Below are 27,711 nucleotides of genomic sequence, written 5' to 3' on the forward strand. Positions count from 1 at the left end.
GATCACAGCTCAATGAAATGGTAAGAAGAATTGGAAGCTTATGAGTTTGATATTGAGGTCTGCAAAGAACTAACAGGTTAAGGAATGCAGGGCTGAAAGGTTTACTTAATAAATTACCGAGTAAACCCCATAGTGTCTTCATTTTCAAAACTCCCAGAAAGTCTGGCCTAGATTTTGCAGAGTTGTGGGGACTGCACGGCTTATCCAAAATGGGGCAGGGAACCCATATCCAGAAGACCTGTCCCCCATTTCCAACAGATCCTATTTTTGACAGTAGGAGAAAGGGGGCTAGATGTGACTTACACATGGTGGAAACCCAAACTCAGCAGTGCCTTTTGAACACAGTGCTAAATTCAAACAGACCCCATTTTCTTTCTGGAACAAGGGCTTTATTGCATAGTGTGAGAGTTATGCATTCTTAGAGCAGTTGTAAAAGCACTTGAAGGGTGAATATGGTCTGTGGAACTGTCATACTGTCAAGTTATTTAAATAGCCATTCCTTTAATTTTTTTTTCAAAACAGCCTGGCTGTGTCTGTGAGTGGAAAAAAGATCTGTGCTTGCAGTTTCAATAGCTGTTTGTTGACATAACCCTAAGTGCTTATGAATGCAAACATTTGTTTTTATAAGGAATTAAGTACTTGAAGGGATTTAAATGTATTGAATGGGCTTTCATAAAGGAGAGGTTTTTTTATATAGTGAAGTCTATAATAGATACTTAGAACCTTATTTTAGTTCATCTCAGCATGGCCCCTGAGGTCTGTCCATAGTTGATACTGGGTGAGTTGGCATGGAAGATAGAAAGGCAAAGGGTGGTATGTGGGAAGCATAAGTTGGCACAAAGTTGATAGTAAGAGGCCGTGTGAGTGGGTGAGGGTCATGAGCTAGCATGAGTTGCAGCAAGGTGGCACAGGGCTCTAAGGAACCATGATGGTGCTGGGGCATAATAAGTTGGCAAAAAGTTGGCATAGGGGCTATAAGAGTCCTTGGGACTGGATGGAGGTTGATAAATTGACATGAGTTGGAATGTATGGACATGGGCAGTGGAGTGCTGCTTTGGGCTGCAGTGGAGTGCTTAAGTTGGAGTTTGGTGACTGAGGGAGGTCGGTGAGGAGGGAACGAGGTGATCCTTTGAGTACTGTGAGTAAGGTCGGGTAGGTATTTACTACTTTCACCACTTATAGTTTTTAAGGTCTTATTTTGTGGTTCATTGTTTGTAAGGGCTATATTCTGTAACAACGAGGAGCAGGGAAGAAGGGCCCTAGTGTAATTGATATTATTTGATATTAAGTATCTTCCAAAAGGTTTAATTTAATTTAAAGGGGTAAGTCATGGCAGGAGAGCTTAAAGCCGTGGTGTGCTCCTCCTGCTCTACGTAGGAAGCCGGGAACATTTCCAGTGCCCGGGACCAGCATGTGTGTGGGAAGTGTCTCCAGCTGCAGCTCCTGGAAGCCTGGGTTTCCGAGCTGGAGCGGCGGCTGGGGACACTGTGGAGCATCCGTGAGGTGGAGAGTATCGTGGATAGCATGTATAGAGAGGTGGTCACACCGCAGGCTAAGAGTACACAGGCAGGAAGGGAATGGGTGACCACCAGGCAGAGCAAGAGGACTAGGCATGCAGTGCAGGAATCTCCTGTGGCTATTCCCCTGCAAAACAGATATACCGCTTTGGATACTGTTGGGGGGAATGGCCTCTCAGGGGACAGCAGCAACAGCCAAATTCATCGCACCGCAGTTGGCTCAGCTGCACAGGGAAGGAGTAAAAAGTGTGGGAATGCAATCGTTATAGGGGATTCAATTTTAAGGGGAATAGATAGGCATTTCAGTGGCTGCAAACGAGAATCTAGGATGGTATGTTGCCTCCCTGGTGCTAGTGTCTCAGAGCAGCTACAGGACATTCTGAAGAGGAAGGGTAAACAGCCAGTGGTCGTGGCACAAATTGGTACAAATGACATAGATAAAAAAAGGGATGAGGTCCTAAAAGCAGAATATAGGGAGTTCGGAAGTAAGTTGAAAAGTAAGACCTCAAAAGGTAGTGATCTCAGGATTACTACCAGTGCCACATGCTAGTCAGAGTAGAAATAGCAGGATATATCGGATGAATATGTGGTTGAAGAGATGGTATGAGGGGGAGGGTTTCAGATTCTTGGGACATTGGGACCGGTTCTGGGGGAGGTAGGACCAGTACAAAACGGACAGGTTACACCCGGGCAGGACTGGGACTGATGTCCCAGGGGGAACATTTGCTAGAGTGCTTGGGGAGAGTTTAAACTAAAATGGCAGGGGTATGGGAACCTATGCAATGAGTCAGAGGAGGGAGAATCAAGAACAAGAACAAAAAACAGAAAGGGGAATAAGAAAAGTGATAGGCAGAAAACCAAGGGCAACAGTGCCTCAGTGAAAAATAGTGGGAACGGGACAAGTAATGTTAAAAAGACAAGCTTTAAGGCTTTGTCCCTTAATGCGAGGAGCATTCATAATAAAGTGGATTAACCGCGCAAATAGATGTAAACAGGTATGATATAGTCAGGATTATGGGGACATGGCTGCAGGGTGACCAGGGATGGGAACTGAACATCCAGGGGTATTCAATATTTAGGAAGGACCGGCAAAAAGGAAAAGGCCATGGAGTTGCATTGCTGGTGTAAGAGGAAATTAACACAATGGTGAGGAAAGATATTAGCTCCGACAATGTGAAATCTGTATGGGTAGAGCTGAGAAACACTAAGGGGCAAAAAATGTTACTGGGGTTGTATATAGACCCCCAAACTGTAGTGGTGATGTTAGGAATGGCATTAAACAGGAAATTAGAGATGCATGCAATAAAGGAACATCTATAATTATGGGTGACTTTAATCTGCATATAGATTGGGCAAATCAAATTAGTAACAATACCGTGGAGGAAGAATTCTGGGAGTGTATACAGGATGGTTTCTGGACCAAAATGTTGAGGAACCAACTAGAGAACAGGCATCCTCGACTGGGTATTGTGTAATGAGAAAGGAATAATTGGCAATCTAGTTGTGCGAGGCACCTTGGGGATGAGCAACCATAATATGATAGAATTCTTCATCAAGATGGAGAGTGACGTGGTTGATTCTAAGACTAGGGTCCTAGATCTTAATAAAGGAAACTACGATGGTATGAGGCGTGAGTTGGCTATGATGGATTGGAAAACGTTACTTAAAGCGATGACGGTGGATAGGCAATGACAAATGTTCAAAGAGCGCATGGGTGAACTGCAACAATTGTTTATTCCTGCCTAGCGCAAAAGTAAAATGGGAAAAGTGGCCAAACCATGGCTTACAAGGGAAATTAGAGATAGTATCAGATTCAAGGAAGAGGCATACAAATTGGCCAGAAAAAACAATAGGCCTGAAGATTGGGAGCAGTTTAGAATTCAGCAAAGGAGGACCAAGGGATTGATTAAGAAGGGGAAAATAGAGTACGAAAGTAAACTTGCAGGGAACATAAAAACTGACTTTAAAAGTTTCTTTCGGTATGTGAAGAGAAAAAGGTTGGCGAAGACATATGTAGGTCCCTTACAGTCAGAAACAGGAGAATTTATAATGGGGAACAAAGAAATGGCTGAACAATTAAATACATCCTTTGGTTCTGTCTTCACAAAGGAGGACACAAATAACACACCAGAAATGTTGGGGAACACAAGGTTTAGTGAGAGGGAGGAACTGAAAGAAATCAGTATTAGTAGGGAAATAGTGTTGGGGAAATTGATGAGATTGAAGGCCAATAAATCCCCAAGGCCTGATAATCTACAGCCCAGAGTACTTAAGGAAGTGGCCCTAGAAATAGTAGATGCATTGGTGGTCATCTTCCGAGATTCGATAGACTCTGGAACAGTTCCTACAGAATGGAGGATAGCTAATGTAACCCTACTATTTAAAAAAGGAGGTAGAGCGAAAACAGGGAATTATAGACCAATCAGCCTGACGTCGGTAGTGGGGAAAATTCGAGAGTCCATTATAAAAGATTTTATAGCTGAGCACTTGGAAAACAATGGCAGGATCAGACAGAGTCAGCATGGAGTTATAAAAGGGAAATCATGCTTGACGAATCTATTGAAATTTTTCGAGGGTGTAACTAGTAGAGTTGATGAGGGGGTGCCAGTGGATGTGGTTTATTTAGACTTTCAGAAGGCTTTCAACAAAGTCCCACATAAGAGATTAGCGTGTAAAATTAAAGTGCATGGGATTGGGGGTAGTGTATTGAGATGGATAGAAAACTGGTTGGCAGACAGGAAACAAAGAGTAAGTATAAATGGGTCTTTTTCCGAATGGCAGGAATTAATAGTGGGGTACCGCAGGGATCGGTGCTGGGACCCCGGGTATTCACAATATATATTAATGATTTAGATGAGGGAACTAAATGTAATATTTCCAAATTTGCAGATGATACAAAGCTGGGTGGGAGGGTGAGCTGTGAGGAGGATGCAGAGATACTTCAGTGTGATTTGGACAAGCTGAGTGAGTGGGCAAATGTATGGCAGATGCAGTATAATGTGGATAAATGTGAGGTTATCCACTTTGGTAGCAAAAGCAGGAAAGCAGTTCATTATCTGAATGGCTATAAATTGAGAGAGGGGAATATGCAATAAGACCTGGGTGTCCTCGTACACCAGTCGCTGAAGGTAAGCATGCAGGTGCAGCAGACGATAAAGAAGCAAATGATATGTTGGCCTTCATGGCGATAGGATTCGAGTGCAGGAGCAGGGATGTCTTGCTGCAAATATAGAGGGCCTTGGGAGACCACACCTGGAATATTGTGTGCAGCTTTGGTCTCCTTATCTGAGGAAGGATGTTCTTGCTATAGAGGGAGTGCAGCGAAGGTTTACCAGACTGATTCCTGGGATGGTGGGACTGACATATGAGGAGAGTTTGAGTCGGTTAGGATTATATTCGCTGGAGTTCAGAAGAATGAGGGGGGATCTCATAGAAACCTGTAAAATTTTAACAGGGCTGGACAGGTTAGATGCGGGAAGGATGTTCCCGATGATGGGGGAGTCCAGAACCAGGGGCCACAGTCTGAAGTTACGGGACTGAGATGAGGAGAAATTTCTTCACCCAGAGAGTGATGAACCTGTGGAATTTGCTACCACAGAAAGTAGTTGAGGCCAAATCATTGTATGTTTTCAAGAAGGAGTATAGCTCTTGGGGCTAAAGGGATCAAAGGATATGGTGGGAAAGCGGGAGCAGGCTATTGAGTTGGATAATCAGCCATGATCATAATGAATGGCAAAGCAGGCTTGAAGGGCCGAATGGCCTACTCCTGCTCCTATTTTCTATGTTTCTATGAGTAGATAGGTAAGGGATGGCTGAAGGGTGAGAACTAGGGGGCCTTAAATTGGAAAGGACAACTGGGACAAAGTCCCAGATAACTGATGCAGTGATGCGGGCCTTTAAACCAATCCCATTTTGGCATTTGGCAGCCCCTGTGGCCATCTCCTATCAGCATCTGGGGAGGGAGTGCCTGACTCTACCCAGTACCCGATCTGCGCAATCACCAGATTTACCTAGTCATTCATCCTGATTTTTTGCACATTCACCTTGTTGCTTTTTTTAAAAAAAAATCAGCTCTCAATCCCTCACTAACTCTGCCAGGATCTTTGGGGATGAGGTTGGGTGGCGGGGTAGTATGGCTCATGAGAAACTTCAAATTGACAAATAAATATTTTTTTCTCTTCTACCTCTTATATTGAAGATGTTGACTCTTGCTGACATACAGTTCCATAGCCACTGGCAGGTTTCTGGTACCTCACTCAAGTGGCCGTTCCCTATTCATGAAAATAGTGAGTGCCAGCAGGCATTTCAAACCTGAACACAGTACAGAAGAGCCTGGTCCTATCCTCACCCAATGTCCAATCATATATCATTATCCCTGCTCATAATTTCATTTTAACTGAAAAACTGATCAGTCACTCAACAAGTTGGGTTTTTACCAGTCCTGGAGGTGCAACATAAGGCAACCAAGATAATTCTATGGATTAGAGATATCTGTAATGAGGAAAGGTTAAGAAAATTAGGCATGTCAGTCTTGTGTTCAATTAGATTTTAGCATAACACAATTGAATTGTCCAACATTAAATGAAGAAAATTAATGAACAGATCCAAATCTCAGAGAGTATTAGTCAAAAATTGTCATTAGTCTGAATCAGGGAAGCCAGGTGGAACTTATTCACATAAAGCACAATAGACTTGGGTACAGGTTGCCAAAGGCCATTGAGGTAAATGGTATAAATGAGTTCAAGGAGTAATCAGATATGCTTTTGGACACAAAAGGAGTAAACAGAAAGAAAGACTTTCCTTTGTATAGCACCTTTCACAGTCTAAGGATATTGAAAAGCACTTGTTGTCAATCAAATATTTTTGAAGTATAATTATTGACATAATGTAGGAAATGTGACAGTTAATTTATGCACAATGAAAAAAATGACCAGATCATCTGGCTAGAAGATAAGTGTTGGTCCAGCCACAGGGAAACTGCTCTGCCCTTCTTCGAATAATGCCTTGGGGTTTTTAATGTCCATCTGAGAAGGCAGGGGCGGCCTCAGTTTAAGGTTCCAACTGAAAGACACTCCGATTGTGTGGCACTCGCTTGGGCACAGAAGTATCAGGATAGATTATGTGTTTAAGTCTCTTGTACCCTCCACTTTCTGACCCTGAGATGAAAGTGTTTCCAGTGAACCAATGTTTTTTTTTATACAATTACAAGATGTGGGCTTCACTGGCTAAGCCAACATTTATTGCCCATCCCTAATTGCCCTTGAGAAGGTGGTGGCTTTCTTGAACTACTGCAGTCCCTGTGGTGTAGGTACACCCACAGTGCTGCTAGGGATGGAGTTCCAGGATTTTGAACCATCGACAGTGAAGTTACAGCGATATATTTCCAAGTCAGGATGGTGGGTGGCTTGGAGGGGAACTTCCAGGTGGTGGCATTCCCATGTATCTGCTGCCCTTGTCCTCTAGATAGTAGCGGTCATGGGTTTGGAAGGTGCTGTCTAAGGAGCCTTGGTGAGTTGGCACCTTAAGTGAAGGTGATGAGAAGAAAAGTGAATAGGTAAAGCTAAGATTAACCAATAAAGATTTGGTTTGTTAGAGCATATGTCCTTGTCCAAATGTCATTTCGTAGAACATAACTTGAGTATTGCTGAAAAGAGAGACTTTTGTTGAAGCTTTCATCTTGCAGATTGTATGAAACAGCATGTCCCTTCTGCTGTTCGCAATGAGCAAGGTACAGACCGTACCCAACCAACCTGTGCTTGCAAAACTCAAAACACAGTGTCCAATATTAGATGTGATTCCACGATTGGACAACATTGGCTAAATAATTACGCTGACAACCAATTTAAGATTGTCAGTTGGGCTCACAGTATGACACATTTGTGTGTACTGGAAGCTACATATATTAATACACAGGCCCTGTTCTTTGCAAACAGAAAGAACATGTACACCATTTTTTATTTTCAGCTAAACAAAATACATGACAACCATTCACTGGTTCATTCCTCAGGGCAATGCCTTGACCAGAGTCATGCTGCCTAGCTTAAATTTCAAACAATGCTTAGTGGTTAACTATAAGCCATCATCAACTGGTGCATTTTCTATGGCAACGCCTCAACCAGAGTTCACTGATCAACTAATTAGCACTCTCTTCTCATACAGTATAAATTGTTGCTTCCTTTACATTTAGTGTTCTTACAAATTGTCCTGATGAGTGCAAGGTGAAAAGCTTTGACAAAAAATGTCTCTTTTTTCAGCAATACTGAAATGTCCTGGTCCAGTTACTGAAAATTAATGTGTTCTTGTGATTTCATTGTGAATGAATTAGAGAAGTACTACAGATCACAGAGATGCTAATTAAGTTGTCAAGAGCTCTGGGAGATAAGCACATAGCATTTAAAATGCAACTAGAGTGAGATGCAAATCTCCTTCTGGGCACTTGCGCCATGATCCATCTTCATGACAACTGTTACTATGACAGTGGGGGCTTGGTTATATGGGTTAGGATTCCAAAGCTGCTGAGCTTTCATGATAATAATTTAGACCAATTATAAAGCCTTAGGAAAATTTATTATGATGCTGAAGAGTCTGATGAGATCGTCAGTCATACTACCAGTTAATAGCAAACATCTGCCTCATCATTTTAAGAAAGATGCTTGGCAGGGAGGTGCTTTAGATAGCCTTTAGTTGAGATCTTGTTGGTGTCAGTTTGTTCAGTGCTAATTTTCTTAGGTGATAGCACCCTGTTTATGACTCAGTCCATGGAATTGAATTCAAAGCCCCACTCCTAGATTTGAGCAGATAATCTAAATTGACATTATAGTTCAGTGCTAAGGGTGGTTTATCGTCAGAGTTATTGTCGTTCAGTAAGATATTAAAATAAGGTCCAGATGCACATTGAAAATGGAGGGTGTAACTATGACACAGATGTTGCATGTGATTGTACATCACAAATTACCTCAGAAAAATTACATTTAATTTTTTGATTTATCAACATTGCTGTTTGGGCAAATGTTGTGTGCAAATTGCCAATGTATTTCCTACAATACAACAGTGACTACAAGGCATAAGTACTACATTGGCTGTAAAGTACTTTGGGATGTCCTGAGGACATGAAAGGCATTTTATAAAGCAAGTTGTGTGTCATTTCTTTTATTTTTATATCTGTTCTCAGGGCATGAGCAACACTGACATGGTTGCATTTAATGCTCTTTCCTCAGCACCCTGAGAAATTGGTGGTAGCCTAATCCTTGAACTATTCAGTAGTTGTAAAGGTACAAATGACACATTGGCATTATTTCTGCTGTTATAATTTTTGAGCAGGGTTGTTATCAGGATCTACTTAAAAAACATTTCCTGGCATCGTTTGTGAACTCTCCAAATATGACTTATTTCAAAACTTTCCTGAAAATTTAATCAGCATATGCCCACAAGTAGAAGTCAATACAAACAATCAGGACCTGAGGAAAGCAAGGAACATACATCATTTAACTTAATAAATGCAACTCTCTTTTTAACATAACCAATTCTAATGTCATAAACAACATCCTAGGGGTTACCATTGACCAGAAACTGAAGTGGAATAGCCATACAAATACTGCGGCTACAAGAGCAGGTCAGAGGCTAGGAATCATGTGACGAGTAACTCACCTCCTGATACCTCAAACCTGTCCACCATCTACAAGGCACAAGTCAGGAGTGAAACTCTGGAACTCCATCCCTAACAGCACTGTGGGAGTACCTACACCACGTGGACTGCAGTGGTTTAAGAAGGCAGCTCACCACCACCTTCTCAAGGGCAACTAGGGATGGGTAATATATGCTGGCCCAGCCAGCGAAGCTCACATCTCATGAATGAATTTTTAAAAACGCATTAATGTATAGAAAATACAGTGTTCATTTCAGTAAGGAGAAAATTTTTTTAAATCACAAAGGAAACACTATAAAACACCAGACATATAGACTTCAGGACTTTTTATAGATCATGCTGCATCTAAAATATTGGGCATAAAATTACACCCAAAGGCAATTTTTTTTTTAATTGAAAAGCAAAGTGCTATGGATGCTGGAAACCTAAAGTAAGAACAGAAAATGCTGGAAACACTTAACAGGTCAGGTAGTATTTATGGAGCGAGGAGCAGAGTTTTCAAGTTGATGACCTTTCAGCAGAACTGGGAAAAGTTAGAGATGTAAAAGGATTTGAGCAAAGGTCAAGGCTTCCTTTGACCATGTCCCACCCAGCCCTTGCTGAAATCCTATTGCATCTCTAACCTTTCACAGTGCTGATGAAAGCTCATCGACCCAAAATGTTAATTCTGTTTCTCACTCCAATGATGCTGCCTGACCTGCTGAGTATTTCCAGCACTTTGTTTTTATTCAAGAAATTTCTTCTGTCTTTTGCACAGGAAGGTGAAACCATATATTATTGGGATTCCAACAAATATAAATTGGGAGCTGCACAAATGATTCAGGCAATTCTTACATAGTGATATTTTGACATAAAACTGGTGTAAATCATGAAGTTCATGAAAATCAAATCACTTTCACGCCACATACGTGCCAGGCAATGACCATCTCCGACAAGAGAGAACCTAACCAACACCCCTTGACATTCAATAGCATTAAGATCACTGAATCCCTCACTATCAACATCCTTGAGGTTACCATTGATCAGAAACTGAACTGAACTAGCCAAATAAATACTGTAGGAACAATAACTTGTCAGAGGCTAAGAATCCTGCAGTGAGTGACTCAGCTCCTAACTCCCCAAAGCCTGTACACCATCTACAAGGCACAAGTCAGGAGCATGATGGAACACTCTCCATTTGCCTGGATGAGTGCAGCTCCAACAACACTGAAGAAGCTTGACACAATCCAGGAGAAAGCCCGTTTGATCGGCACCCCATCCACAAATATTCACTCCCTCCACCACTGACACACAGTGGTAGCAATGTGTACCACCTACAAGATGAACTGTAGTAACTCACCAAGCCTCCTTAGACAGCACCTTCCAAACCTATGACCACTGCCATCTAGAAGGACATGGGCAGCAGACACATGGGAACACCACCACCTGGAAGCTACCCATCACCCTGACTTGGAAATATATCGCTGTTCCTTTGCTGTCACTGGGTCAAAATCCTGGAAGTCCCTCCCTAACAGCACTATGGGTGTACCTATACCACATGGACTGCACGGTTCAAGAAGGAAGCTCACCACCACCTTCTCAAGGGCAACTAGGGATGGGCAATAAATGCTGACCTAGCCAGCGACACCCCACATCCCACGAACGAATAAAAAAATACTTCCTTGGATAAGATATCACCCTCCTCTATTAGGCTGTAATTATACCAAAATCTTCCAGGAAATTCCAGGCCATCAATTCCATCACTCAATTGTTTAGTTTGCCTCAACGTGAAGAATAATATTGACCTTGGGATGGTTTGTTTGCTCAGTTTCCTATTGCAATCCATGAGCTAGAATATTTGAGTAATTTAGCACAGGAGAATCTCCAATGCTAGAAAGATCCAGATGAAGAAAAGCTAAATCATAAAAAAAGTATATTCAAACTGAGGGTCAGGTAGGAAAAACACCCTCTCTGCCACAATTGCTCTGTTGACTTCTCAGCAGGACTGATTTTGGTGCCCCAGAGATAGTGAGCTGCAGCAGAATCTGCTGACCCCTCAACCTACCTTGACATTGATCCAAGAAATCGGTTGGAGGCAATCTCGCACCCTTTGTTGAACCCCTCCCTAGAAGCTCCCAAATCCACTCTAAAATAACTCACAGATATATGGGACTTCTTGCTACCACCTTCTACCATGGCGGTGCTACATATACGTCCACCCGATCTTGACCTTATCAGACAAACATCCAACTTTAACATGAAATTGATCCCAGAACAACTGAGTAAAATCAGGACTTGAGGTAAGAATACATAGTGTAGTCCAAACAGATTGAAAAAAAGATATTGACACAAACTGGGGTATTACAATAAATCAGCTTCAGGCGGGGAAGGCTTTAATTAACTGGAACAGAAACTAGCTAAAGTGGGATTGCGTGGACATGACCTGTATGTTTCAGCATAGTTACCATGGTTTCAATGAGTGGCAATTTACCTTGCCTCTTGCATTTCACAAATACTTTAAATATTTTTTGACTGATTAATCAATTATTTGTGTGCTCGGTTTCCATGATCCTTTTCAAGGCTGTGAGTCATTGCTGCTCCTGTTCTCTCTCAGTTTTGTTAACGTGCCACTGGCACAAGGGCATAAAGAGAGATTAAAGGAGCATTTGCAACCTTGTACATTTTAAATCGAGGTCAGCTCAACAAAGTGAGAAAGAAATCTCGCTCCCATATCTATTTGGTAAACTCACAGCCAAATGTGAAACTGAACTATAGTAAATTAGAAGAACACAGGCTTCCGCAATTGCTTGCTGATCTCATCAATACAACCACAGTATATGCAAGCTCGTGAGAGGGAAAATCTGAACATAAAGCAAAATTCTGCAAATGCTAGGAATCTGAAACATAAAGAAAAATGCTGTAAGCACTTAACAGAGAGAACAAAGTTTGACATTTTGGATATAGATCCTACTCAGAAATGTCAGAAATAACGCAGCAAAATTTGTTAGCCCCTGAAAATGAGTGCGGGAATCACAATGCACAATTAGCCTCTTCTTGTTGCTTCCAATGCAGGCAGCTTGTCAACTTGCTGCCTTTTTCACTGAACAGATCTGGCTTTCTGCTGAAAGGTTTTCTTCCCGTCCTCTTCCAGTTTATCCTGCTTACATTCACCTCTGATTGTTTTCTCTGTCATGCTGTTGTCCAAGGGAAATGCATACTACTGCAGCCACATCTGGAATCAAATGCCATATGCACAGAATCCTTGAAATCAGGACAAAGATCTTCAGTAGATTCCACACCACTGTGGATTTTAAGATCTTTAAAGAATTCTAGACACCATCAAAATCTTCTCCAATTGCAACAAGAGCCAATAGAAACCAATCAGCAACTACTCCAATCTTTTAAACAATGTTGAGGGTTGGAGGCGTGGGGTGGGCAGTTGTGGGGCAGATGCCTCCAGCCTCTGAACCTTAGTTCAGATGTTTATGTTTAAGAGATGGCATTAGCTGGAATGTTGAGTTCCAAAATGGCACCACTGGCATCAAAATCTGCCTATTCTGCTTATTTTCAGTGGGCACTCACAGCTCACACTCTAATGCCCTTGCCAAAATGGCGGGTAGTGCATTTCGCATCAGAAACGTGCGCATGGGCCACAAATGCCATTTTGGAGCCAACAGACAGGTGCTAATTAAGATGTTGAACCTTGCAGCCATTCTGTCAGGATTCCTGTTGCTGATCATAATCCAGTGATCTACTTCTTGTGTCACCATTAAGTGAGGACAGGATAGGCTCAAATCAGGTCATAGTCTGAATACTCTATCATAACTCATTATCTGAGTTCGCACATAAAGAATTTATTTTATTCATTCATGAGAAGAGAGCGTCGCTGGCAAGCCCGCCCGCCAAGGGCAACATTCTGCCCTAGTTCGAGATTCCCCCACGAGTAGAAACATCTTCTCAACATCTACCCTGTCAAGTCCCCTCAGAATCTTGTACATTTCAATAAGATCACCCAGCATTTTTCTAAACTCTAATGAATAAAGGCCTGACCTGTTTAGTCGTTCTTGATAAGTCAACCCCTTCATCCCATGAATCAGCCTAGTGAATTTCTTTTGAACTGCCTCCAATGCCAATATATCCTTTCTTAAATACAGGGACCAAAACTGTACACAGTGCTCCAAGTGTGGCCTCACCAACACCCTGTAAAGTTGTAACAAGAATTCCCTATTTTTAAACTCCAGCCCCCTAGCAATACAGGCCAAAATTCCATTCAATTACTTGCTGCACGTGCATGCTAACTTTTTGTGTTTCATGCACAAGAACACCGAGATCCCTCTGTGCTGCACTTTTTTGGAGTCTCTCTCCACTTAGATAATAGTCTGCCTTTTGATTCTTCCTACCAAATTGCATGGCCTCACACTTTCCTACATTAAACTCCATCTGCCAAGGTTTTTTCCCACTCACTGAACCTATCTATAGCCTCTTGCAGATTCCTAATGTCCTCATCACAATATGCCCTCCCACGTATTTTTGTATCACCAGCAAATTTGGATACATTACACTCAGTGCCCTCCTCCAAGTCATCAATATAGATGGTAAATAATTTAGGGCCTAGGACTGATCCTTGTGGCACGCCGCTATTTAAGTCTTTCCAACCTGAAAAAGACTCATTAATCCCAACTCTCTGTCTTCTGTGTGTTAACCAATCCTCAATCCATGCTAATGCATTACCTCCAATACCGTGAGCTCTATCTTGTGCAATAACCTTTTATGTGGCAACTTATCGAATGTCTTCTGGAAATCCAAATACACTACATCTACCGGTTCCCCTTTATCAACTCTATTTGTTATATCCTCAAAGAACTCTAGCAAATTTGTCAAACATGATTTCCCTTTCACAAAACCATGTTGACTCTGTTTGATTTCATTAAGCTTTTCTAAGTGTCCTGCTATTTCTTCCTTAATAGTGGACTCTAACATTTTCCCGATGAAAGGCTGACTGGCCTTTTGTTTCCTGCTTTTTGTCTCCCTCCCTTCTTGAACAGGGGCATCATATTAGCAGTTTTCCAATCTGCTGGAACCCTCCCAGAATCCAGTGAGTTCTGGAATATTTCGACCAATGCCTCTACTATCTCTGCAGCCACTTACTTTAAAATCCTTGGAGCATGCCATCAAGTCCTGGTGACGTGTCTGCCTTCAGTCCCATTAGTTTGTCAAATATTTTGCCCCTCGTGATAGAGACTGTTACAAGGTCCTTCCTCCCATTATCTCCTTGCTTATCTGATATCTTTGGGACGTTTATACTGTCCCCCACTATGAAGGCCAATGTAAAATATTGGTTTAAATTCTCTGCCATTTCTCTGTTCCCTGTTATCAATTCTTCAGTTGCATCCTCCAAGGGCCCTACGCTCACTTTAGCCACTTTTTTTATATACCCTGTAGAAGCTCTTGCTGTTTGTTTTTATATTTCTTGTCAATTCACTTTCATAATCAATTTTCTCCCTCTTTATTAGCTTCTTAATCATCCATTGCTGGTTCCTAAAAAGTTCCCAATCCTTGGGCCTACCACTAGTTTTCGCCACTTTGTGTGCCTTAGTTTTTGATCGGATACTCTCCTTGACCATCTTTGTTAACCACGGATGGTCCACCCTTCTCACAGAGTCCTTCATTTTGACCAGGATAAATTTTTGCTGAGTGTTATGAAATATCTGCTTAAATGTCTGCCACTGCTCATCCACTGACCTTCCCCTTAGTCTATTTTCCCTGCCTTTAGACAACTCTTTCTTCATATCTCTGTGATTGTCATTATTTAAGTTAAGGACACTGGTTAGAGACTCAAGTTGCTCACCCTCAAACTGAATTTGAAATTCTACCATTTTGTGATCACTGCCCCCAGAGGATCTTTAATTATGATATATCTTATTCCCACCTCATTACACATTACTAGATCTAAAATAGCCTGTTTCCTGCTAGGTTCTGCAACATATTGCTCTAAGAAACAATCCCTGATGCACTCTACAAATTTGTCTTCCATGTTACCCCTGCCAATCTCATTTGTCCAGTCAATATGCAGCTTAAAATCACCCATGACCATTGTAACACCCTTCTTACATGCCTCCATTATTTCCCAGTTTATATTTTGTCCTACAGTGAGGCAACTCTTTGGGAGCCTATAGACGACTCCAACCCATGACTTCTTCCCCTTCTATTCCTTATTTCCACCCAAACTGATTCCACATCATGATCTATTGCATCTATATCACTACTCACCACTGCACTGATACCTTCCTTTATTAAGAAAGCTACCCCACCTCCTTTTCCTTTTTGCCTTTTTTTTGGAACATTGAATACCCTTGAATATTGAGTTCCCAGCCTTGGTCACCCTGCAACCACGTCTCTGTTATAGCTATCAAGTCATATTCATTTATTTCTATTGGTGCCATCAACTCATCTACCTTGTTACAAATTCTGCATACATTCAGATAAAGAGCCTTAAGCTTTGACTTTTTACCATTATTGCTCATTCTGGTTCTGCTGTACTCTTCTGCTTATATTTTCTGCCCCTTCCTATCACACTTTGATTATCGTTTACCTCTTCACTATCTTCCACCTCTGCTCTCTCGTTTCTTTTTGATTTTTTAAACTCCCCTTCAATTGAACTCTCCCCTTGTAGCCGTAGTATTTATATGACTAGTCCAATTCAGTTTTTGCTCAATGGTAACCCCCAGGATGTTGATAGTGGAGGATTCAGTGATGGTAATGTCATTGAATGTCAAGGGACGGTGGATGGATTCTCCCTTGGTGGAGATGGCCATTGCCTGGCACTTGTGTGGCGTGAACATTACTTGCCACTTGTCAGCCCAGGTCTGGATATTGTCAAGGTGTTGCTGCATTTGTACATGGACTGCTTCAGTATCTGAGGAGTTGTGAATGGTGCTGAACATCATGCAATCATCAGTGAACATCCCCACTTTTGACCATATGATGGCAGGCACGTCATTGATGATGTAGCTGAAGATGGTTGGGCTGAGGACTCTATCCTGAGGAACTCCTGCAGCAATGTCCTGGAACTGAGATGATTGACCTCCAACAACCACAACTATCTTCCTTTGTTAGGTATGACTCCGACGAGCAGAGAATTTTCCCCCTGATACCCATTGAATCCAGTTTTGTTAGGGCTCCTTGATGCCAAACTTGATCAAAGTATTTAGTGACTTTAGCCATTTCTTGATATTATGTGGCATGAATGCAGTTGGCTGAAGACTGGCATCTGGGATGCTGGGGACCAGTGGGGGAGGCTGAGATTGATTATCGCGTAAAATGACGCACAGTGACATCAGGTGTGCATCCCGATGTCACCGCGTGTCATTCCAACTTTCAGTTCGACTGGTGCGCACCGGAGTCGGCTGCACGCTGCCTATTAAGGCCATTTAACAACCGACTTCCAGGTGCGCGTCACGCTGAGCGGGCCTTAATTGGCCTGCCCACGTAAAATGGTGGTGCGCAGCCAATCGTAGGCGGCTATCGGCCATGCGCCCTCCTGTGCCCACTCCCACCCTGCCCACCCGACGGAGAGAAAATTCTCCCCTAGGTGTGGTCTGACTAGTGCCTTGTAAAGTTTTAGCAAGACTTCTTTTATACTCTGTTCCCTTTGAAATAAAGGCCAACATTCCATTTGCCTTCCCTATTACCAGCTGGACATATATACTAGCTTTTTGTGATTCATGCACAAGGACCCCCAAATCGCTCTGTGCTGCATCTTTCTTCAATCTTTCTCCATTTAAGTAATATTCAGCTCCTCTATTCTACCTGCCAAAGTGCATAACCTCACATTTTCCCACCTAATATTCCATCAGCCACATTTTTTCCCACCCACTTAACCTGTCTATACCCCTCTGTAGACTCTTTGTGTCATCCTCACCACTTGCCTTCCCACCTATTTTCTGCAAACTTGGTGATGGTACATTCATTTCAGTCATCCAAGTCATTAATATATATATTGTAAATAATTGTGGCGCCAGCACTGATCCCTGTGGCACTCCACATGTCACAGGTTGCCATTCTGAAAATGTCCCCCTACTCCAACTCTCTGTCTTCTATTAGTTAGCCAGTCCTCTATCCATGCTAATATACTACCCCCAAAAACATGGGCTCTTACCTTATTAAGTAGCCTTATGTGTGGTACCTTATCGAATGTCTTTTGGAAATCCAAATATATTACATCTGCTAGTTCCCCTTTATCCATCCTGCTTGTTACCACCTCAAAAAATTCTAATAAATTTGTCAGGCATGATTTCCCCTTCAAGAAGCCATGCTGACTCTGCTTGATTATAATATGCATTTCTAAATGCTCTGCTATTACATCCTTTATGATAGACTCTAACATTTTCCCAATGACAGATGTTAAGCTAACTGGCCTATAGTTACCTGTTACATTGTCTCCCTCCCTTTTGAATAAGAGTGTTACATTGGCAGTTTTCCAATCCTCTGGGACTTTTCCAGAATCTAAGGATTCTTGGAAGATTACTACCAGTGCACCCACTATCTCTGCAGCTACTTCCTTTAATATCCTCGGATGGAACTTATCAGGTCCAGGGGACTTATCAGCCTTTAGCCCCATTAGTTTCCATAGTGCTTTGTCTCTGGTGATAATTATCATATTTATTTCCTCTCCCCCTTTTGCCCTATGATTATTTAGTATTTTTGGAATGTTATTAGTGTCTTCTACCAAGAAGACTGATGCAAAGTATTTATTCAACTCCCCTGCCATTTCCTGGTTCCCCATTATTATTTCCCCAACCTCATTCTCTAAGGGGTCTATATTGGCTTTGGCCTCTCTCTTCCTTCTTATATATTTAAAGAAGCTCTTACTGTCCTTAAATGTCCAGGCAACTTACCCCCTCCCTGATGTGGCACGGCATCTGCAGCTCAGACCCCAACTCCTTAACTCAGAACCGAAGTTCCTCGAGCTGCAAACACTTACTACAGATGTGTTTGCTCCAGATCACCTTGGTGTCCAGCAGCTTCCACATGCCGCAGCAGCAACACATCATCCCTCCTGCCATCGCTATCTTATTTTAATTAATTAATTAATTAATTAATTACTTTAGTATCCCCGCCCTTTACACTTTATTGAAATTAACTTTTTACAACAGAATTGATCTTATACTTAACAAGCTATTTTTAAGAAAGAGAAAATAAAGACTAGAGACCTAAACACAAACTCTGGACCTTAATTTTAAGCTAAAAACTAGAAATATTCACCAATCCAACTCACCAATCAGTTGGTCTCCACGCTACTTTTAAATGAATTCCCCCCGCTCTTTTTTTAAAATTAAGTCCACACACTCACCAGCTTTTTATTTTAAATAAAGTCCACACGCTCACGCAGTCTTTGTTTTCCCCTGCCATGCACTAATTATCTTTCCTTGCTTTTGCAGGCACATCTGGGAAGCAGCTAAGGGGGTCCAGCATGAGCCAGGTTCTCGACTCAAGCCCCGAAGACACCTCAGAAAAAGAATCTCCTGACACCCTAATTGAAGACCCGTCACAGTGCTCACCCATTGTAGAGACACACATCTCGGTGAGACCTGGTTCTAGAGTAGCATAAGGGTCATAACCTGGTGAGCACTTCACACTGCCTGATCCACAATAGGCGGAGGCAGGGACTTCCCAGGTTTCCAGCACTCGGAGGGCTGCTGGACAGAAATCTGCTGAGTCCGATTCAGATGAGGCACCTCAGGACTCGGTCATACCTCAGTTGCTGAAGCTGCAAAGGCAAGCTCAGGAACATCAGGAAGGGATGTCCGCTGCACTCCTCAGATTGCAAGGCACGATGGAGGAGTCCCTCCGCATTCAGTCTAATGTAATAGCACCGGTATGCCAGTGTACCAAGGTCAAAACTGGTAGGATGGCAACCACCATGGAGACCTTGGTCCAGGACATTGGTCCTGCACTGCTGCACAGGCTGAACTCGCTAACACCATACTTGACCTCCAACAGTGTCAATGCAAGAGCGGTGTGGTGCAGCTTGATCTCACTGCAGCTTCCCCTGACAAAGAGTCAGCGAGGGGCTGTCAGGCGCCCATAGGGAGGACAATCAGGAGGTGCACACCCCGGGGCCATCCACCCAGGTGACTCCGGGAGTGTTCGGCCCATCCAAATCCCCTCTTCCTGTGACCCCAGCGGCTCCAGCTCAACAGGCCAAGTAGGGGACCACTGCCACACAGCAGGACCCTGAAAGCAGGCTGCAGCCCTCCAGGTCTCGGCCCTCCAGAAGACACCTGCCAAGGTCATCATAGGCAGGGCATAGCAGTCAGCAGGCTGTCTCCAACTTCACTGTGGATGCCGGGGAAGCACCAAGACATAGCGGCAGGGATAGGAAGGTTAAGAAGATGTAGTTACACAGCCTGAGCATGGGTATTAATCACTTGTGCTTAATGTTCATTATTGTAAATAAACTCCCAAGAATGTCTCCTTGCCTATGGCTCCTTGTTATGATGAGCAGTGTTTGTGTCACTCAGATATGAAACTTTGGCTCCTGCACAAGATAAAGGCAGGTGTCTCAGTCCAGGACCTCTTCCTAGTGTGTAACCTTCAGACAAAAGTGATGGTCCGGCTTCACACTCACTGGACACATTAGTGATGCCTGCACCTCGATGGTGCTTGTCATTGCTGCCAGAATGTCGTGGGCAGGTGTCACAAAGTTCTGTCATTCTCTCTGTGTGCTCTCAGCAACTTTGATATGGAAGCAACTTTGATGTGGAGTTGGCCTCCGCCTCTTCAGCATCTGTGACCGGTGACGCTGTGATCCTGAAGAGGCCAGGTGCTGAAGGCTGACAAAGGATCAGGTGCATCACAGCTGCGTCTCTATGATATGACCCTGATCACAGAGCGCAAGAGAGCTGCCCTCAGCCAGACAGGAATCAGACATTCACAGACGCGATGTGAAGATCTATGGAATGTCCTCACTGCCTGTTGTCAGCATCCTTCTGGAATCTAGCGACTATTAGGGCCTCCGCTGCGTTTCCATGACATGAGCCTTTGTACTGAGTGTATCTGCGCTGCCATGTACAAGCCAATGGTGGCTTAATTGCTGAACAGGAGGTGGACCTGTTTGAAAGGTGAAAGCTGCAAGATTGTATTTGAGGAGCTTTGCCACTTGGATCAGTAGCTACAATCCAAACACCTTGAGCGAGGTCAGGGATTATAGCACACAGTGCTGACTATAAATCTAAGCATAGCTATATCCAGCAGAAGATTCCTGAGCAGTTTAGTGTTATCTGAGGCAAACACTTTCAGCCACCAAGCCAGAGAGCAGCAGTAGGAGGAGGCTGCCACCAGCTGGAGATGCTTACATCCTAAGAAATGATAGTTAAAGGCTTAAAAGTCAATAGCATCTAAGCGAAACTGAGGTGGGACAATTCCCCATGGACTTGTAAACAACAGTACATATTGTATAATGCTTACAATATAAATACAATCTGTACCATTAATAACAAGTCCTAAAAATATTAATGTTACAATATGATGCCTTGAATAAGTGATTAAAGTAATATCAATCAACATTGATGATTTATGCTGCACTAGTTATGTGAATCTTATGAGTCTTTTACAGCTGTACCATTCTGTCTTATGGTTCCTCTAAGGGCAAACAGCTCAGCATATTTTTACCTCTAAACTTGACTATTCCAATGCTCTCCTGCCTAGTCTCTCACCTTCCAGTCTAAGCATGTCCAAAACTCTGCTGCCCATTTCTTAACTCTCACCAAGTGCTGTTTATCGAGCTCCCCTGTCTTCGTTGACCTATATTGGCTCCTAGTCTGGCAATGCCTCAATTTTAAACTTCTCATCCTTGTTTTCAAATCCCTCCTTGCTCTTGCCCCTTCCAATATCTGTAACACACTTAGTAAAGTAAAAGGTCATCCATCCTAATATCTCCTTATGTGGCTCAGTGTCACATTTTGTTTGATTAAACCGTGTGAAGCGCCTTGGGATATTTCACTATGTTAAAGGTGCTGTGCAAATGCAAATTTTGTTGTTGGGTGGAGGGATTTTGGTAGGCCAGAACAGCAGGAGCACAGAGATCTCAGAGAGTTATAGGGCTGGACAAGGTTATAAAGATAGGGAGGGAAAGGCCATGAAGGGATTTGAACATGAGGATGAGAATTTAAAATGTGAGGTATTAAGGGACCAGGAGTCAATGTAGGTCAGCATACAGAGGTGATGGATGAGTGGGACTAAGTACAGGATAGGATACAAGCAGCAACATTTTCAATAAGCTGAAGTTTATGGAGGATGAAGAATGGGAGGCCAGAATGGTCGAATCTACAGGTGACAAAGGCATGGATGAGGGTTTCAGCAGCAGACAGCTGAGACAGGGACAATGAACATTTTGGAGGCGGAAGCAGACGGTCTTTCTGATGGAGGAGATTTGGGGTTGGTAGCACAGCTTGGGGTCAGATAGGATGCTGAGGTTGCAACTAATTTGGTTCAACTTGAAATAATGGCTGGGGAGAAAGATAAAATCAGTGATAAGGGTACACATTCATGGAGGATATTGTTTGAATCGTCTGAATTACAAAAAAAGTAGCATGCAGGTATGGAAAGTAATTAGGAAGGCAAATGGAATATTTGTCTTTATTGCAGGGAGATGGAGTATGAAAGTAGGGAGGTCTTGCTACATTTGTACAGGGCATTGGTGAGACCGCACCTGAGTACTGTGAACAGTTTTTGGCTCCTTAGGGAAGGATATACTTGCATTGGAAGCAGTTCAGAGAAGGTTCACTAGGCTGATTCCTGGGATGAAAGTTTTGCCTTATGAGGGGAGATTGATCAAGTTGGGCCTATACTCAGTGGAGTTTCGACAAATGAGAGGTGATCTTATTGAAACATATAAGATTCTGAGGGGGCTTGACAGGGTAGATACTGAGAGGATGTTTCCCCTCATGGGGAACCTAAAACAAAGGGACACAGTTTAAAATAAGGGGTCTCTCATTTCAGACTGGTTTGAGGTGAAACTTCTTCTCTCAGAGGGTCTTTAGTCTTTGGAATTGTCTTCCCTAGAGACCAGTAGAGGCTGGGTCATTGAATATATTCAAGGCTGAGTTTGACAGATTTTTGATTTTAACAGGAGTCAAAGGTTATGTGGGCAGGCAGGAAAGTGGAGTTACGGCCATAATCAGATGAGCCACGATCTTATTTAGTAGCAGAGCAGGCTAGAAGTTCTGAAAGTACTGCTCCTGCTTTTATTTCTTATGATCTTATGTTTGTGATTTTGATCAATGCTGTTCCAGTGCTGTGGTAAGGGTGGAGACTGAATTGAAGAGGTTCAGTCATAGAAATGCATCAAAGAAGATCATGGAAGATCAAGATTTGGAAGCACATTCAAGGGCTTTGTTGTGGAAGGAGAAATTGGAGGTACGATGGTAGTTTACTAGGTCAGAGGGGTCAAGGGTAGTATTTTGGACAGTAGTGTATGACAGCAACTTTGAAAGAGAGGGGGAACATTACTTGCAAAGAGAATCCATTTACAGAGTCAGCTAGCCTGGGGGCCAGGAAGGGAAATAATGTTTTTGCCAGTTTAGTGGGAATGAAATCAAGAGAGCAGGAGGTAGGTCTCATAGATAAGGTGATCTTCAAGAGGGCACGTGAGTAAACTTGAAAATGTCACAGGTTGCGGGCAAGTGTTCAGGAAATCTTGGGGTGGTTTGGCTTGGTGGGCAAGAGGAAGATGGGCATGGCAGAGGCAGCTGAAATAAGTTAAATTTGATTTATTCAACACTGAAACAAAGACGCTCTTTGGTCTGCCCAAAACTTGTCGGTCTTCAAGCGCAAAGAGTTGTCCCCGACCGAGTGTTGCAGACTGGCACATTCCAAGGTCCAGGACTACGTGCTGAGGGACGCACTAAAGCTTGGGGCAGCCGCCGCAAAGGCGCAATGGGGAAAGGTCGCTGTCTAAGACCTTTCTGCCACAGTGCACCGAGGGTCTGGGAACTGTTGAGAGCCCCTCGGGCTGTACAGCTCAAAATGAATGTATGCAGTGAATACTAACTGTATTATAAATGTATTGAAGCACCTCAGAGTGCAACACGATGTATGTTGATAACTCCAATACCATTGTCTGATTGTCTGCATTGACCATATTGAAATGATTGTAATATTCATTGATTGTATTGATGCACCTTGTGATCCATGTGTAAAAGTTGTATCTGATTGTACTTTTGTGATGGTGATTTTGAAATGTTTTGGAATGCTCCAGATATTTTATGAATAAAGTATATTTTTCAAAAAAATATATACAAACACTGTTTATACATAACTTTTTCTTTTGTCTGAATGATTTTCTCCCCACCCCCGTCAACTTCCCTGCTCCGAGGGCTTTGACTCTTGTGGAATACAGCTCCATAGCTACTTGATATCCTCCAAGAGACCATTCATTATGTGTGAGTGTCAGGACCGAGGTAGAGAAATCACAGCCAATCCGGATCCTTCTCTTGCAGACGGCATTCAAATGTATTTTTTCCAGCATGGTCACTGGATCGGAAGAGAAAATCCTCCCTCATTTCCCTTCACCCTAACCCAGGAGTGCAAAAGACCATGGTAGCACTCCATCCACTATAAAATAAGTTAACTTAACAAAAGGATCAAATGTAAGATCTAAATCTAAAGTCTAAATAGGTCAGCTACTTAATATTTAACCAGCTGAACAATTCCTCAATGAGCTGCCTTTGGAAAACTTTTTTAAACTGCCTGGTGTTTTCCATTTGCCTATGAATTAAAATAATCAAAAGGCGAAGCACCTCCTACTCCCCGCACACAATTACAATGATGTGAAAATTTATTCTGCAGATTTTCCCGGCCTCCCGCATCACATCACATCACGCAAGCAAGTGTTTTGTTGGTGCACAGTGGCAGGGTGTTTCCTTCTGATTAATGCTTTCTCTGTTTCTAGGTGTATCCCACTGCATTCTTCTTAAATTACTCACTTCACTAATCTAAAATCTTTAGGAGGGAGTGTCAACCAGCTACTAAACTAACCAGGGTTATCTATAACATGTAATACCATACTAGGTGTGGTGCATGAAAGCAAGGTATGGTAATCTCAGAGACATAATATGATGCTATTAAAAGTAAATTCAGACAAATTATAAAATTATTGAATTATTCGGGAACTCAGGAGCTGTTTTAACCTGCAGCAATTTTGGATTGTCACTAACCCTTCATTTATTCTGTTTGTGAACCAAACAATGATGTAACTGTATGAATATTGAATATATCTGAAACAAAAATAAAAATACCTGGAAAAACTCAGCAGATCTGGCAGCATCTGCGGAGAGGAACACAGTTAGTCTGTGTCTTTGAAAATTAAGATGAAATGGAGAGTCTGGAGGAATGTTGCAGTCACAGAATATTGCTATTGTTGGGACAAGTACAGCGATAATGTAGGCTGGTATGTTCAGAGCGGAGCTGATATTAATCAAGCCACTTGTGATATTTAAATCAGTCTCTTCAGACCTTGAGTTATTCTGTGTGGAAATGATGGTATATTTTCCAATTAGTGAACTTCAGGTACAAATGTTAAGTAAGCTTGCACTTTATTCCATTGCATACTGTTTTCAGATAGGCATTACTCTGCTGAGATTATTATGCAGGTTTAAAAATGATTTTATCTAGGATTAAATTCTATGATTTTTGAACATTTGGAATAAAGCAGGGATAATTAAACGTACAAAACCATAATTATTGCTGTAATTATAGCTGATTGCACATGTCACAGGAATTACATAATTGCTATAATATATAAATTATGGTCTGCTTGGCGAGAGTTTTCTGTGATCCAGTTTAGGGGCAAAATTCGATGAATTGATGACTACCATTATGCTTTGCAAAGTTTGTAGTGATAGCCCTGGAAGAGGGAATTCACTAGTAGAGCAATAATGATCCTAAAATGTCTACAATCATTCAAATGAATAAATTGAGAAGCCTGAGTGCTTATCAGCTTGTCTACTGAAACATAAGAAAATTGATGTGGTTTCAGGTACAAGATCATAATGATCATAATATCCAATAAATACAATGAGGAATATTATTGTTGCATCCCCCAGGTCTTATTGTCACTCAACTAGATACGGAGTAGTGAAAGTAGATTCCACAATGGAAATAAAAAAAACAAGAAAGATGTAACCCCCCGGGATGTGGGGTGGGTGGGGTTACCTTATGAGGAAAGGTTGGATAAGTTGGGCCTATACCCATTGGAGTTTAGAAGAATGAGAGGTGACCTTATTGAAAAATATAAGATCCTGAGAGGACTTGACAGTTTGGATCTGATAGGATGTTTCCCCATGTGAGGGAGACGAGAACCAGGGGACACAGTTTAAAAATAAAGGGGCCTCCCATTTAAAATGGAGATTAGGAGAAATTTTTTCTCTCAGAGGGTCATGAGTCTTTGGAATTCTCTTCCCCAGAGACAAGTGGAGGCAGGGTCATTGAATATTTTTAAGGTGGAGGTAGATAAATTCTTGACTAACAAGGGAGTCAAAGTTTATCAGGAGAATGTGGAGTTGAGGCCACAAGCAGATCAGCCATGATCTTAATGAATTGAATGGTGGAGCAGGCTCGAGAGGCCGAATGGTTAACTCCTGCTCCTAATTCGCATGTTCATAAAACAGGCTGTACCACCCTTTACAATCTATGGCACAAAGTCAAAGTTACCCACTGTGGGAATGCGCACATTACTTATTGGGAGTTGACCACTGTAGACCACAAAGAGATATGGCTTGTTGAAGCAGAAGATGTTTGTAGAGAGACATTGCCATTATTATACCTGCTGCACCTTGTTGAGGTACTGGACAAATTAACATCCACTTCTCCTTCACTAGCAGAGCTGATCTCCTCTTAAGTATTAATTATTTTTACAATACTGTGCCAGCATGGCTGTGAAGTTTAAAAAAAGAAAAATATCTTCAAAAGGGTAACAATACAACTTCAACTGATCTTCTTGAAATACAAGAACTGCAAAAATATTTAAAAGCTCACAATTTTATCTGAAAACCATTCAAATTGTTAGAAACAAACATCGAAGATTTTGAAGGGCAGATTTTGGTTAGTTGAGCAAAAAATATCGCCTCGGGCAAGTACAGAGAGGAAAGCTGGGCAGGGAGGAATATACAAAGAGCTTATCCGTTTCTCCATCCATTCATTTAAGTGGAAGAAAAATCAGGCAGACTCCATTATTGGTGTGTATTCCATAATAGAGAATCCTCTGCTGGGGACTTCAATCTTTGAATGCTGCAAAGGACCAATAAGCAAGACAAGGCCTAGGTCCATTCCATCAGAATCCTGACCCATTTTCTGCCTCAGGGATCATGAATATTCAGGGAAGAATTTTAACACAAGCAAGTATGTGAGATCGGGTGTGGGTGGGGGAATTAAATCAGGAAAACTTCCTAGCATGCCAGGAAGCTGGCTCTGACTTGATGACCTCTGTATTTTACGGAGACATCACAAGAGGCCCAGGAGGCGGGTATGCATTTTAAGTATGTTAATGGAGCAGCATGTGGTTTAACCTGCTTTACAAGTTTACTGCAGGCTTCTCAAACCTGGGAAAACCTGACAGCTGAAGTAATGCAAGGACAGCTTCAGGGAGAAGGCAAGTTTCTTTACAGCAATGCTGTGGGCCAGGAGGAACAGAAACGCTGTCCTGCAAGCTCCCCATTCCCCCAACAGATAGATGACATCCCTCCACTATGCAAATGCAGGCAGGGTTAGAGATCAGAAAGCCCCCAGGATCAGACATCCCCCAGGGCCCGAATTGGACTCCTGGAATCGGACCCACCCCCCCACCCAGGGGTTGGGGTCAGATCCCCTCCCCAATCCTGCAGTAGGACTAATGCTACAACCGCAGAAGTAATGGAAACACTATTAAAGGAGTGGAAGTACCCTGGAGATCCAATCAGATGACCCACTGAAAGCCTTGGCTAAGATTGTTAGCAGCTAAGTGTTGGCAGAAAATGAAGGGATAGGAGTCCACTACAAGGCCTCTTCTTCCATGGGGGCACCTTAAGGCCATTATTGCTGCTTCCCTAGAACCAACCATTACCTTCCCCATGGGAAGTGGCAGTAACAGAGGCAAACAGGATGAAATTCCATCAGGGGCGTAGCCCCTCACTATATGCAGCTGGTGGGAAAGGGGTGGCAGGCAGCAGTCCAGTGAACGTGAGAGGAGGGAAATGTCGATCAGATGGTAAGACAGTTGTATGACACACTTCCCACATTTTTCTTCATCTTCCAGTAGTCTTACCCATGGTTTAGTCTAGAATCATGGAAGAGAATCTAGCCCAATAATTCAAACAGGAACTGAATCACAGAATTGTTACAGTGCAGAAGGAGGCCATTCAGCCCATCATGTCCACACTGGCTCTCTGAATGAGCATTTAACCTAGTGTCATTCTCCTGCCTTCTCCCTGTAACCCTGCACATTGTTTCTTTTCAAATAATCATCTAATTCACTCTTGAATGCCTTGATTGAACCTGCCTCCAGCACACTCTTAGGCAGTGTATTCCAGACCC

At 42.6% G+C, this 27,711-nt stretch overlaps 1 protein-coding gene across 4 annotated transcripts in view; it reads right to left on the minus strand.

The window, feature by feature from the left end:
* The window catches only part of syt8 (synaptotagmin VIII), a 351,409-nt gene that overhangs the window by 54,270 nt on the left and 269,428 nt on the right, over nt 1–27,711 (minus strand). Inside the window, exon 2 of one of the 4 annotated variants that reach the window (XM_078549117.1) lies at nt 24,441–24,668. The exons of the other annotated variants lie outside the window; for them this stretch is intronic. The gene's annotated coding sequence lies outside the window, so the exon portion shown is untranslated. The remainder of the gene's footprint in view (nt 1–24,440; nt 24,669–27,711) is intronic. 4 annotated transcript variants of the gene reach the window in all.

The sequence above is a fragment of the Cetorhinus maximus genome, chromosome 9, assembly GCF_964194155.1.
Source record: "Cetorhinus maximus chromosome 9, sCetMax3.hap1.1, whole genome shotgun sequence".
Taxonomy (NCBI): domain Eukaryota; kingdom Metazoa; phylum Chordata; class Chondrichthyes; order Lamniformes; family Cetorhinidae; genus Cetorhinus; species Cetorhinus maximus.